Below are 12,431 nucleotides of genomic sequence, written 5' to 3'. Positions count from 1 at the left end.
AAATTTTGCAGAGTATGTGCACTTTGATGAAAAAAATCATGCGATGCTTTGGCTTGCGCAATCTTGTCAGGCTGAAGCGCTACCCATGCAGCATTAGCCAACCTGTCAGCCCTGGCATTACCTTCTGCTATGAAACCTGGTAAAGTGGTGAGACTCCGAATGTGCAGGATGTAACACAAATGAACCTGGGTTTGAATTGCACACCCCAAGGCTTCCAATAACAAACAAAGCTGCATTATTGACCTCTTTCAGAAGCGAGCAATCCAAACGCTTGGTTATGTCTGCGACATAGGCAGAGTCAGTGACCAAATTCAGAGGCAGAAAATTTCTGGAATGCCATGGCAACAGCTTTTAGTTCAACCAGTTGGGCCGAGCTGGACACATGGCCTTCCAGCACTTGCCATACAGACTCATCATCCTTCCAGGTAACAATGGCCTTCCCTGTTTTTCCTGAGCCGCCAGTGGAGACGGTGGGTCCCTGCACTGGCACTCAACTATTATTTGGCCATAAGGACAGACTGGTTGTTTTTGCCAGCTGCAGTAACTTGTGACTGGGCAGATGACAAGCAATGTAGCAGGCACAGGGCCTTGCAAGGGCTCCCTGGTGTGCAGAAGTCTAAGATAGGAAATGCCAAGTCATGGTGAATGGGCTAGAAGCCCCTCTCTTCTGCCTTTGGACCCCTGCTTACCTCTCTGTAAGACTGTAGGTCACTTTCCTTTAACCCTTGCTATTGGACAATTTCTGATACCCAGGTACCCTATGTAAAGAGCTGCTTTTGCCCAGCTTGGGCAGAAGAGCTGTCACTGGGAACCTTCTCCCAAGAATCAACAAAGACGCTCCTGTGGAACCCCACACAGACTTCTCCTCTCTCTCCCTGCATCTGCCTGCCTAGGCACCTAGAAAGCTGAAGGGCTGAAATCATAATGAGCTGATAATCACTAAAGAGCTGATATCACTTAAGCTTGCTAAATGGCCTGTGGCTAAGAATTGCTTGGGAGCTCCGACAGTCTGTCCTGAACCAGACTGCGCTATCTGGACCGCTGCAGCCTGCTGGAGACACCCCGAAACCCAGCAAAAGGTCACAATAAATGGTTTGTCTGCTGGTAGGGAACGGGAAAACATGGGATCAAAACTTAGTATATTGAAAGGATCCCACAATAAGAGAGATTTATACTTACTAATCCTAGAAATCCTATCTTCTAACAACTTCTCTTTCTCTAAAGGTAATCTTTCAAAAACTAACCTGAAAAAATTTATAAAATGGATTCTTTCTCAGCTTCCGCATACTAACACAGACATCATTACTAAAGACTTCTTTTAGGACAAAGTTGGGAACACAATACATACGCTCCAAACTAACCAAGATTTCTCTGTAACTCAGTTTATTCCTATGTTCCACATTATAACTAAAGCCATAGAGAAAGCCAACAGAAATACCTCACATTCCCTGCAACCTCCCACAGCAGGGACAGACTACCTCCCTTCAAATCCCAATCACACTGATAACAATCTTTCCCTGGAATTCTGCCCTCCGCCTCCGGGTCCCCAAGGTCCCAGTGCCACCTCTGCCGCTGTTCCATCCTCTGCCCTTTTCCCTGCAAACCTCTCGCCGCTTCCCCCCACCACCTCCGCGCCCGCGGGGTTTGCGTGGTCCCCCCTTCCCCTCCCGGACGTGGCAAACACGAATTCCGCGGCATCCTCTGTGTTATCTGCAAGTGCAAAGGTGCCTCTTTCCTCTGAGTCAGCTCCCCCCACCCTTCTTGCTGCTTCTCCTACCCCGACCACGGCTTCCCCTGCCCCCACTGCGCCCGCCCCCACTGCAGCCACCTCTGCTGCGGCTCCCCCTACCCCTCCTCCCGTTCTCCCCCCGCTCCCGCCGCAGTCCTTCCCATCCCCGCCACCAGTCCCTCAATCCCAGCCCCCACCCCTGCTGCTGCCACCTGCACCCGGGCGTGTATCCCCATCCCATCCCTGCCTGCTGCACTGGCAGGTCTCCCTGCATGCCGGCACACCCCAGCCGCAGCACACCACGCTGTACCCGCGGCAGCCCAGACCAATCCCACCGGCCCCTCTCCCCCGCTTCTCCTTTACCCCCACCCCAGGCTTTCCAGCCGCCCACCCACCCTCAATGTCACCCGAACGGAACCTCAGAGACCCCCCACGGTACCACCCCACTTCCTCAAGCCTGTGCATGTCATTCTGCTGCCCTTCCAGCTCCACTGCTGGCTCCCTCTGGCCAAGCTCTTTTGTGCCTTCTCTCAGCCATAAAAACCCCTGCAAAATCTCACTCCAACGCGCCGTAAAAAGCATAGGCCACGGCCTGCTCGCTCTCATTCCTCCTCTAAGGACAGCAGTGGCAGTGACTCTGATTCTCATACAGAGGACATTGACCCATGGGCTCTCATTAAGATAGAAGCGACCAAGGCAGGAGACTGGCAGATGGCACAAAAAATTAACACCTTCTCCGTAGATTATAAAAAGGGAAAAAGAGAAGGAGCCACTAAGAGAAAAACATGGGAACCTAACTCAAAGAAGGAACTCACACAATTAAGAAATATAGCCAAAGTACATGGCAGAAGTTCACATATTTTTAGACATTTCCTAGAAGCTATGTTCTCAACACATATTTTAGTACCCCATGACATTAAAAATATTGCCCACTGACTCCTTGCCCCAGCAGAATATATGTTTTGGAAAAGGCATTGGAAAAGACAATTAAAAACATTATTAGATTCATATTCTACAAATGCTGGTAAGTCTGATTTCACCGTTGAACAGCTGGCTGAGGAAGGGGATTTACAGAAACCCTCTGACCAAGCTGACCCCTTACCTAAGGAAGCATTACACGATGTGGCACTTGCAGCAAAAACTTCCTTGCTTCTTACCCCAGATAACTCTATCCCTACCCAACACTTTTCTAATGTTAAACAAGGAGTAGATGAAAGCTTTATCAAATTTCTGGACAGAATTAAAGATGCTCTGAAAAAACAGCACAGAGGCAAGAAAGGGGCTGTTATGCAAGCTTGCCATGAGTAACCCAAATGAACAATGCAAAACAATTCTGAGGTCTCTACCCTTGGATACAGAACCTACCTATTACATGCCCTGTTCTCAAAGACTTTTACACTGTTTTCCCTCTCTCTGTGTTTTCACACTTGTTCAACAAGGTTTTCTTTCTAAGAATATTAATCACAATATCCCAAAAAATGGTTGTGTATTTGCTCCCTAAGTATTTACAAAGGAACAATTAAAAAACAAAAAATCTGTATACATGCTGGATGTAAAATGCAAATAAAAATAAACTTGAGAATTCTGCCAAAAAACCTTAAGAAAAAAACCCCATGTATCCTGTAAAACCCAGAGTATCCATCTACAGAATACAAAAATGGGCACGTTCTAGAAGACAAAATTTGTAAAATGATTCTGCACAGAATTCTATGCTTTCAAGCTTTTTGCCCTTCAGGGGCAGTGCCATTCTCTGAACTGGAATGCTCTGAGCATGTTCTGCTCACCACGGCAACTTTCTGCTCTCCCCTGGTACAGATCATCCTCCCAGCAAAGGGGGAGTGCAGCCACCACAACTCGCAGCACTTTCCCACACAGCAAGAACCTGAAGTACAGAGATGGCTTTCACCAGCTCCTGTGGGTTCTAATAGTGCCACCTCTCGGCTGCTGAAACCCTGAATTTCTGTGTCACGATGTCTTAGTTTATTGACTTAAATCTTCTGTTATCTTGTGGTGTGTTCAAGTGTTCCCCAAGTAATTACACTTCGGTCTCCCCTGTGTTATGATCTCCTACCCAAATGGCCGTCAAGGAATCTCCTCCCTCCTCACCAGATTTTTCCCTGTCTGTCAAGACAACCCGGCCCCTTGGGCCCATCCATCAGCCCAAACCCTACCCTTTGTTCCAGAAAGTTCCCTGTCCCTCACCCCAAGATCCAATCCCCACCCCAACCCTGTCTCCTCCCCTTGTTCTGATTTGTTGTAGCCTTCGAAACCACACCATGAGAGTCGCTTATTGGTTACTATATGGTGTCCACCCCCTGTTTTGAAAGATTTTAAAAACCCGTGCACAGCAGGGATGGGAGTTGGGAGTTGTTTTTAGTTTTGCTTGTTGTTTGCAATTCATTTCTATGTGCTTTTCTCCCGCCTTTTCTGATAAATCTGCTGTATTTTACACTGCAGAAGAGCTTCCTCTGTCTCCTTCACTTGGTCCTTGTTGGTGCTCTACAGGTCTCTACTGGTAGGCAATTAGCTTAGAGGTTCTGGCTCAGGCAAAACCCTAAGCTAGCCAGTTCCCCATTCTTGCCACTGTCCTTGGAACATCACAGAGCTAGCCAGGGCTCTGGAGGGACAGTGACCCATGCCCTGGCATGTCACAGCCCCCAGAGCCACACCTGCCAGGCCACAAGCCCCAGCCCTGGTCCCCACTGCCAACTGCAGCAGCTCCTGGGCATCTTCACCCTGAGTGCAAAGTGCAAAGGCAGCCACAGGTGCCCCCCAGAGCACTCTGGATCCAGGCTGCAGACACCCTAAAGCCAGCACTGAGAGGGACATGGATGGGGACTGCAGCTGCATCTCCCAGTGCTCACCAGCTCTGACTGCTTGCTCAGTGCACCCAAACCTCACCTGCAGCACCTTGAGCACATTTACTCTTCTCGTCTATTCTGGAACGTGATGTTCCCCCATCCTCTACCAGCACTTTTCAGGGAGTGATCAGCTCCCAGCTGCTCTGCTACCCTGGCCTTACTTTCTGTTTCCTAGCAATGAATTTAATGGATACACTCATGAGTATCCCCACACAGCATTTGTTTCTCAGGACCTCTTAGGCAAAAAAATTCCACTGATGACTAGTTTTTGCACAGAGGAGGAGGTGCTGACAAACATAAGGCACAAGCAGGGCTCGGGCATGAGAATTCCTGATCCACAGGATTCCACCCATTGGTGTTGCCAACTGCTTTGCTCGTATGTTCCACCCAGTTTGGGACAGAAGTTGCTGTTGCCAGGGTAGGAAAATTTGGAGAAATAAAGACGCAGAAGACAACCAAGAAATCCCAAGAGGAAAAATATTTAGAAACACAGAGCGCAAAAGTTCTCGGAGATGGTTCAATAGAAAAATGCCACCAGCAGTGAGCAGAGCCCAAGGCTGGTCACTGCCACCAGAGGGGCTCCTCAGTGCCTTGCTGGTTTATGTCTCATCCCTACTTGGCTCTCTCTGCCCCTTCAGCAGACACAGCCCTGCCTGGAAAGGGCTCCATCCTCTGGTGTTCCCAGCTTGCTCCAGGCTACATTTTTAGCAGCACTGAAAGAAGAGGTGAAACAATGCCGTTTTTTGTCCTGCTTGCAAACTCTTCTCCTTCAGTGCTATTGCCAGAGATCATCCTTCTGTCAGCTTGGCGCTGTGTCTGCTGCTGCAACCTTGTCCATGTCCCTTCCATCAGCTCCTGCATATCGGCGCTTGTTGTCCCACATGAACTGAGAAGAGCAAAGATTGAATTTTCTTGGTTTTTCCAACAGACACAACAAATCTAAGTCCAATAACTTGGTTGTTTGTTTCAGCCCTCCTTGTAGATAACTCTTTCCTGCTTTAATGCAAGAGGTTCTTTTCCTACATGGATGGAATGTTCTGTAATTGGCAGTTGTTTCAGGCTGTTAGGCACTATGGGAGTTTTCTGTTGTCTCTGATGGGGATTTGGTGAATTTTCCATTGGTCACTTGGTGGAGGCCCCATGGGCTGAACTCAGCGGCCGACTCTGCTGTCCCCAGGGTATGCATTGGGACGCCAAGCCTCTCAGGGCTGGAATTCGGGGTTGGGCGGGCTCGGAGCGCGCGGGGCCTGGGCCCGTGAGGAGCTGCTGCTGGCGGTGGCTGTGCTCAGCCCGCTGTGCCGAGCAGCCGCGGCCATGGAGACACGGGCGGGAGCTGTGGCCGGAGCAGAGGCAGGAGCCGCGGCAGGAGCTGCGGCAGGAGCCGGCCATAGCGGCAGCTCGCCGTGCCCGGGGCCGCAGCCGCAGCTCTCCCCTGCCGGCCACAGCAGCAGCCGGTCGCCTCCGAGGCTCCGGCGCTTCCCGAAGACGAGGGGCCCGGCCCCCAGCACGGCCTGGAGCCCCGCAGCTAGAGGAGCAGCCGGCGCCGCAAAGGGCAGCGCCGAGGGCGCAGGTTGAGGAGGAGGACATGAGGCTCGCTGTGGGCCGCGCTGGGGCAGCTCTGCCCTCTCGGCCTTCGCCTTGAGCCTTTTGCTTCTTTTCCAGGAGCCCTGATGCCCGTCCTTGGCAAAGGGCCCCCGCAGCCCTTTCCAGGCGTGCAAGAAAAGCTCTCTCAGTGACAGAATCACAGAGTCAGTGGCTTGGAAGACAGACACCTTCAAGATGATCGACTCCAACCCATGTCCTAACAGCTCAACTAAAGCACGGCACTGAGTGACACATCCAGTCTTCTTTTAAAGGCTTGCAGGGATGGTGAGTCCACCAGCTCCCTGGAAGGGTCTGTCCCAGGAAGAACCAAGATAACACTGGGGCCTTCTACCCCCCAGCATTTGGAGCTCTGGAAGTTTGTCTTTCTGCTTAGGCAGATGCAGCGATGCCGCGGCCAGAAGTCCTGTGCCTGGCTAGCTGAGAGGGTGGCCAACAGCCCCACTGGAGCAGGGGGTGTCAGTCCTGGTGGCTAGGCCCCAGGACTGGCAGCTTCAGGCACCCCTCGGCGGTGAAAGCCTCGGGCTGTGCCTGCAGGACGAGGTCTTCGGAGAAAAGCTGTGAGGCAGGGCGGAGTGAAGCAAGAGCCGGACACTCTCTGGGGTAGAACTGGTTTAATGTCCCGGGGGACGGCCAGCAGGGGGTGACAAACTGGGAAGGACCAGCAGAGAGTGACAAAGAAAATGAGCAGAACATGGGATTATAAAGGGAGGTGGTAACTGGGGGAGGAGTTTACAATGGACCAATCCGGGGAGGTCAGGGGAAGGGTTTAACATAACAGACTTGAGGAAAGAACCAATGGATACAATGTAAAGGAGGGGCCCCGGGACCTCAGCCAATCACTACTCCCACTGAAGGGAACCTTCTAGAAGACAGGGAGTGGTGGGGAGTGATTGACTGGGCCCAGGGAGGAGAGAAAATTATACATATTTGGAAATATGGGGCGGGGAAGTTACATAACAGGGGGGCAACCATAGCAACAACATAACAGACAGACACTAGGGAGGGGAAAACTAGGAGGACAGAACCATCATAACAAATAAGGGAGAACTGGAACAAACCAACACAACACAACATCTCCCCGTTTTTTGTTAAATAAAATTGAAACGAACGTAAATGTCCATGTTAAAAGTTCAAAAGGCTGGATTCCGGGGCTGGTCAATCCAAGAGATCTCTTCGTCGCCATACAGCTCCTGATGGTACGGGGGAGGCTCCTCTTCCTCTGCGGCTCTGTCTGCCTCTGAGGAGTAGTCTCCCACTTCAGCAGTTTCTCCCGCTTCTACTTGGTTGACGCTAGGAGCTGTGATCTTAATAACGAGTCTTTGGACCAGCCCACAGATCAACGAAAAGCAAATCAAAAGTAGAAACAAAACTAAAACAACTTTTAAAACTGATTCTAACACAGAACTGGCCCAACTGCCCAAGCCCCAACCCTTAAAAATGTCCCTCAGCCAATCTGATGCTTCTTGTTCCATCCGGTGAACTTGGTCTTTCATGCGCTGGATGGTGTGTCTGACGTCCTCAGCTCGTGATGACAAATTCATGCAGCAGAGGCCCTCAAACTCCTCACAATTGTGGTGATGGAGCAGCAATAGAAAGTCTATTGCCGCCCTGTTTTGGAGTGTCGCCTTCCTTGTTAATTCCTCATCTGTAAGGAGGTCGTATATTGCAGCCGAGGTCAAATTGGCTTGCTTAACCACCCAACACTCTAGGCGGCCCAATTCGCCTAGAGATTTCGCCACTGATACCCACGGCAATAAGATGGTAAAAGCGATGGTTTTGGAATGAGACCAATGAGTAATTTCGTCATCACAGTCTTCGGGGAGATCTTTAAGTTCTCTTTTGGACCTAGCCAATTCTGCTGTGATGTTTGTCCTTTTCCAATTCACAATTTGGGTCATGTTGGGGGTAAGCAGCGTCAGCTTGCCAAATGTGCACGGCCCTCCGACCAGACCAGAGGGGATGCCTGCCCACGCTCGGTCGCCACAAATCAAAAAGGTTCCCTTAGGGAGGGCATATGGGGTGCGGCCAGTGGTGGTGGGGCCACTGATCTTTAAAACGGCCTTGCACCACTGGTAAGCTTGATATTCAATTTTATTCTGCTGCACCACTTCATTTCCCTTCTCTATGGGGGAAAGGGAATACTCAAACTGAAAACAAATAGAGGAATTGGTCGAACCGAGTAGATGGAGTTCAGTGGGCTCGGAGGGTAGAGGATCCAGCCTCACCACTCCGTCTCTCCAGGCGTTGCTGGAATCAAAACTAGGCAGGATAGTGAGGCTCCGGGCCAGAATAGGGGAAAGGGCTGATTGAAACGCGGAGGGGAACTCGCCTGGAGAGAAGGGGATCCCCACAAGGCATGACGACATCGGGTCCTCTGCTGATCCTGCATCGAGGCAGATATGATCTTGCCCCAACGCTTGAGCCAAGGTACGCCAGACATTCACCTTTGGCTGAGGGATAATCCATGCTGCCCAGGGTGGTAGGAGGGAGCCGATGACCATGAGAAACAAGAGAGTGCTTGGGCGCTGCCACAGTTGAGGGCTGAGTTGGGCCATTCTGATGAAGCGGGGGCCGGAAATCAGGAGATGAACTGGAAAAGCAAAATAAACCTTATTAACTACACAAATTTCAAATGGATGGTTCTGTCCCGAACAATAACTTAAGCTCGGAGGAAGAGTCTGACATCGGGGAGGAAGGTCGGGAGTCAAAAGCAACACAAAAAGGGGCACGAAACAAAGGAGGAGATGAAGGGGACTCCATCGGAGGGAACCTGTCAAGGAGATAAAAATGAGAAGAGGTGGAAGGTTTCCTCCTCCGCCACCAACATGCCTCTTGTACCTGTGGTACAGCCTCTGATGTCTTCGCTTGCTTGGGAAGGAAGGGCTTGACCCATTTAGATGGTATCCATTTGGGTCCTGAGGGAGTGGACACGCAAGCGTATCCCCTCCCCCAAGTGACCAGGTCAAATGGCCCTTCCATTCGCCAGGTCTCCAGATCCCTTATGAGAACCGGGGGCCTGGCTTTCGGCTGCAGCTGTTGGTGACTGCCAAAATGCCGGACAACTGGAGGGTTCAGGTTGTCAAAAGAGCAATTGAGAAAATTAAGAGTGTACAATGCTCTCGACAACCGGACGTGGGGGGTCTCCACCTTCACTGCCGCGCGCTCTTTTTCTAAAGTCTTCTTCAGGCTCTGGTGGGCCCTCTCCACCATGGCTTGGCCTGTCGGGAATAGGGGATGCCGGTCTTGTGTTCTATTCCCCATTGCTGCAGGAAGCTCCGCAGTTCCTTGGAGGTGTACGCTGGGCCGTTATCAGTTTTTAAGGCCCTAGGGATGCCCAGGACAGCGAACGCCAGAAGCAGATGCTTCTGGACATCCGCTGCCCTCTCACCTGTGTGGGCAGAGGCAAAGATAGCTCCCGAGAAGGTGTCAATGGAGACGTGGACGTAACACAAGTTCCCAAAAGATGGGATGTGCGTCACGTCCGTCTGCCACACTTCACAGCTCGCCAAGCCCCGGGGATTCACCCCAGATGCGATGGTGGGCATCTGATGGGCTTGGCATTGGGGACATGTGGCCACGATCGCCTTGGCCTGGTCCTGCGTAAGATGGAATTGCCTGACCAGACCTGGCGCATTCTGATGGAACCGCTGATGGCTGATCTTAGCCTGGCCGAACACATCTGGGAGCGGGCCCATCGTGACAGCAGCTGCGGCCAAAGAGTCGGCCCGACGGTTGCCCTCAGCGATGAACCCTGGCAGGTCGGTGTGTGATCTTACATGCATCACAAAGAAGGGATGCTCTCGGCGGGAGACCAATTCAACTAACTTTGAGAGCAAGTTAAACAATTTTTGATTAGAGACCTCCTGTAGAACTGCCGATTCTGCCCTAGACACCACACCAGCTACGTATGCAGAATCTGTTACCAAATTGAAGGGACCAGGAAACTTCTCAAATGCTCGGACGACTGCGTCCAACTCAGCTATTTGTGGAGAAGCCTCCACGATGGCAACATCAGCCTCCCACCGCTGAGTCTGAGGATCCTTCCAAGTCATTACTGACTTGTGGGATGCTCCGGACGCGTCAGTAAAAACTGTCAGAGCATCTAGAGGCTTCCTGCTCTGAATCCCTTTAATTGATAATTTAAATTCCGAATTAAAAAGTTTATGGGCCGGCCGATGGACTGCAACACGGCCAGTGTAGCTGTCTAACGCAAATTGCAGCATTTCGTTAGTCTCAAGCAGTTCATTGAAAGTCTTTAATTTAAGTTGGCCCGAAACCAATCGAATTGGAAGATGGATGGATGCAAAATCACAGCCCGCCAGCTCCCTGATCCGAGATCTCGCTTTTCGGATCAGTTTGGCTATCAGCTCTTGTGGCCTTGTCATTCTTTTGGACCTGTGGTGGCTGAGGAACACCCACTCTATGATTAAGAGGGGGTCGCCCAGACCCTGGTCCTTTAAACTCTTGTCCCATTGGTGGATCAAGCCGTGAAGATGTGGCAGTTTCCCCAAAATTATAAATTTGAATGGCAGGCCCCAGTGGTAATGGTGGGCCTGCCTGGCCGAAATGGTTTTTTGCACCTTCTCTAGGGCTACCTGAGCCTCTGGGGTGAGTTCCCTAGGAGAACTCAGCTCCTCTCCCCCTTTCAATAAATTGAAAAGAGGGGCTAGGTCTTCAGTTGGTATACCTAGCCAGGGCCTCACCCAAATTAAAGACCCACACAGTTGATGGACATCCGCAAGGGTCTGGACTGAAGTCCTTATGGCCAATTTTTGCGGAACAATGGTCCGCTTCGTAATTTCAAGGCCCAGGTATTTCCAAGGCGGCATCCTTTGAATTTTGTCTGCTTGGAGCTCGAACCCTGCAGCAACCAACGCACTGGTTGTCAGGTCAAGCGCATGGGCAAGCAGATCATCTGTTGGGGCGCAGACGAGGATGTCATCCATATAGTGGTGTAACAGGATGACATCCCCGAGGGCTGTACGAACAGGAGACAGCAGCGAAGCGACATACCACTGGCAGATGACAGGACTGTTCTTCATTCCTTGTGGAAGAACACGCCAGTGGTAGCGCTTGGCCGGGGACTCACGGTTGATGGAAGGAACCGTGAAAGCAAAACGCGGGGCATCATCAGGGTGTAGGGGAATTTGGAAAAAACAGTCTTTGATGTCGATAATTGCCAAATTCCAGTTTTGAGGGAGCATTGTAGGGGATGGCATCCCTGGTTGGAGGGGACCCATATCAATTATTAGTTCATTAATTTGGCGGAGGTCGGTCAGGAGCCGCCACTTGTCCTTGTTGGGCTTCTTGATTACAAATACTGGGGAGTTCCAAGGTGACATGGTCTCCACCAGGTTGCCCTTGAGTAACTGCTCCTGCACCAGCTCGTTGAGCGCCTTCAATTTTTGTTTGTTAAGTGGCCACTGTACCACCTGTACTGGCTCATCTGATCGCCAATCCAGCTTCCAGGTAGGGCGCTCCTCAGTGGCCACCGCCCGAAAAACCTGGGGAGCCTTTGGGAGGTCAATTCTGGCTCCCCACTGGGCTAACAGGTCCCTTCCCCACAGGGGCTCGGTGTAATCTAAAACGAATGGGCGCACAGAAGCCAATTGCCCATCCGGCCCCGTAATTTGTACAATGCTCTTGGATTGTTTTGCCAATTTAAGACCCCCTACACCTTGTATATGTCCGGCTGCGCTTTGCAAATCCCAATGTGACGGCCAATCCCGAGAGGGAATGATCGTCACATCTGCTCCCGTGTCCAGTAACCCCCGCATGATCTTGCGATCCGCGCCCAGGGACAGTTGACATGTCAACCTGGGCTTCTCTCTCCCCACAACTTGTGCCCAAGCAACCGTTGGAGGTGAGGTCCCTTGAGATGGCTTGGGTTCCTGCACCTCCTCCGGCACTGGGATGGCTTGGGCGATGACCCAGCCCTTGTGGAGAGAAAGCGGGGGCAGGACGCAGTACAGCCCCAAGGCAAATCGGTCCCGGTCGGTTGCTACCAACCCCGGGACGATGTGTAAATCTATGGGTGTATATTTTGTGTCCCCAACAATGATCCACCTGCTGCGTCCAAGTCTCCTCCAGCTGCCAGGATGTTGAACGTCGGCAGTTACCAGGTGGAAGTCAGTGTCCGTTAGATGAATATTACGGGTCAGCTGCAGCCTGAATGGGGAGAATGAAGAAATAGTTGTTACGGCAGGCTGAGGCTGTAACCAACAGGTACAATACGT

This window comes from Melozone crissalis, unplaced genomic scaffold, assembly GCF_028551555.1.
Source record: "Melozone crissalis strain CALT ecotype California unplaced genomic scaffold, PUWL_Pcris_2 ptg000005l_1, whole genome shotgun sequence".
In the NCBI taxonomy this organism is placed as follows: Eukaryota; Metazoa; Chordata; class Aves; order Passeriformes; family Passerellidae; genus Melozone; species Melozone crissalis.
Note: the sequence above shows the minus strand (reverse complement) of the source record.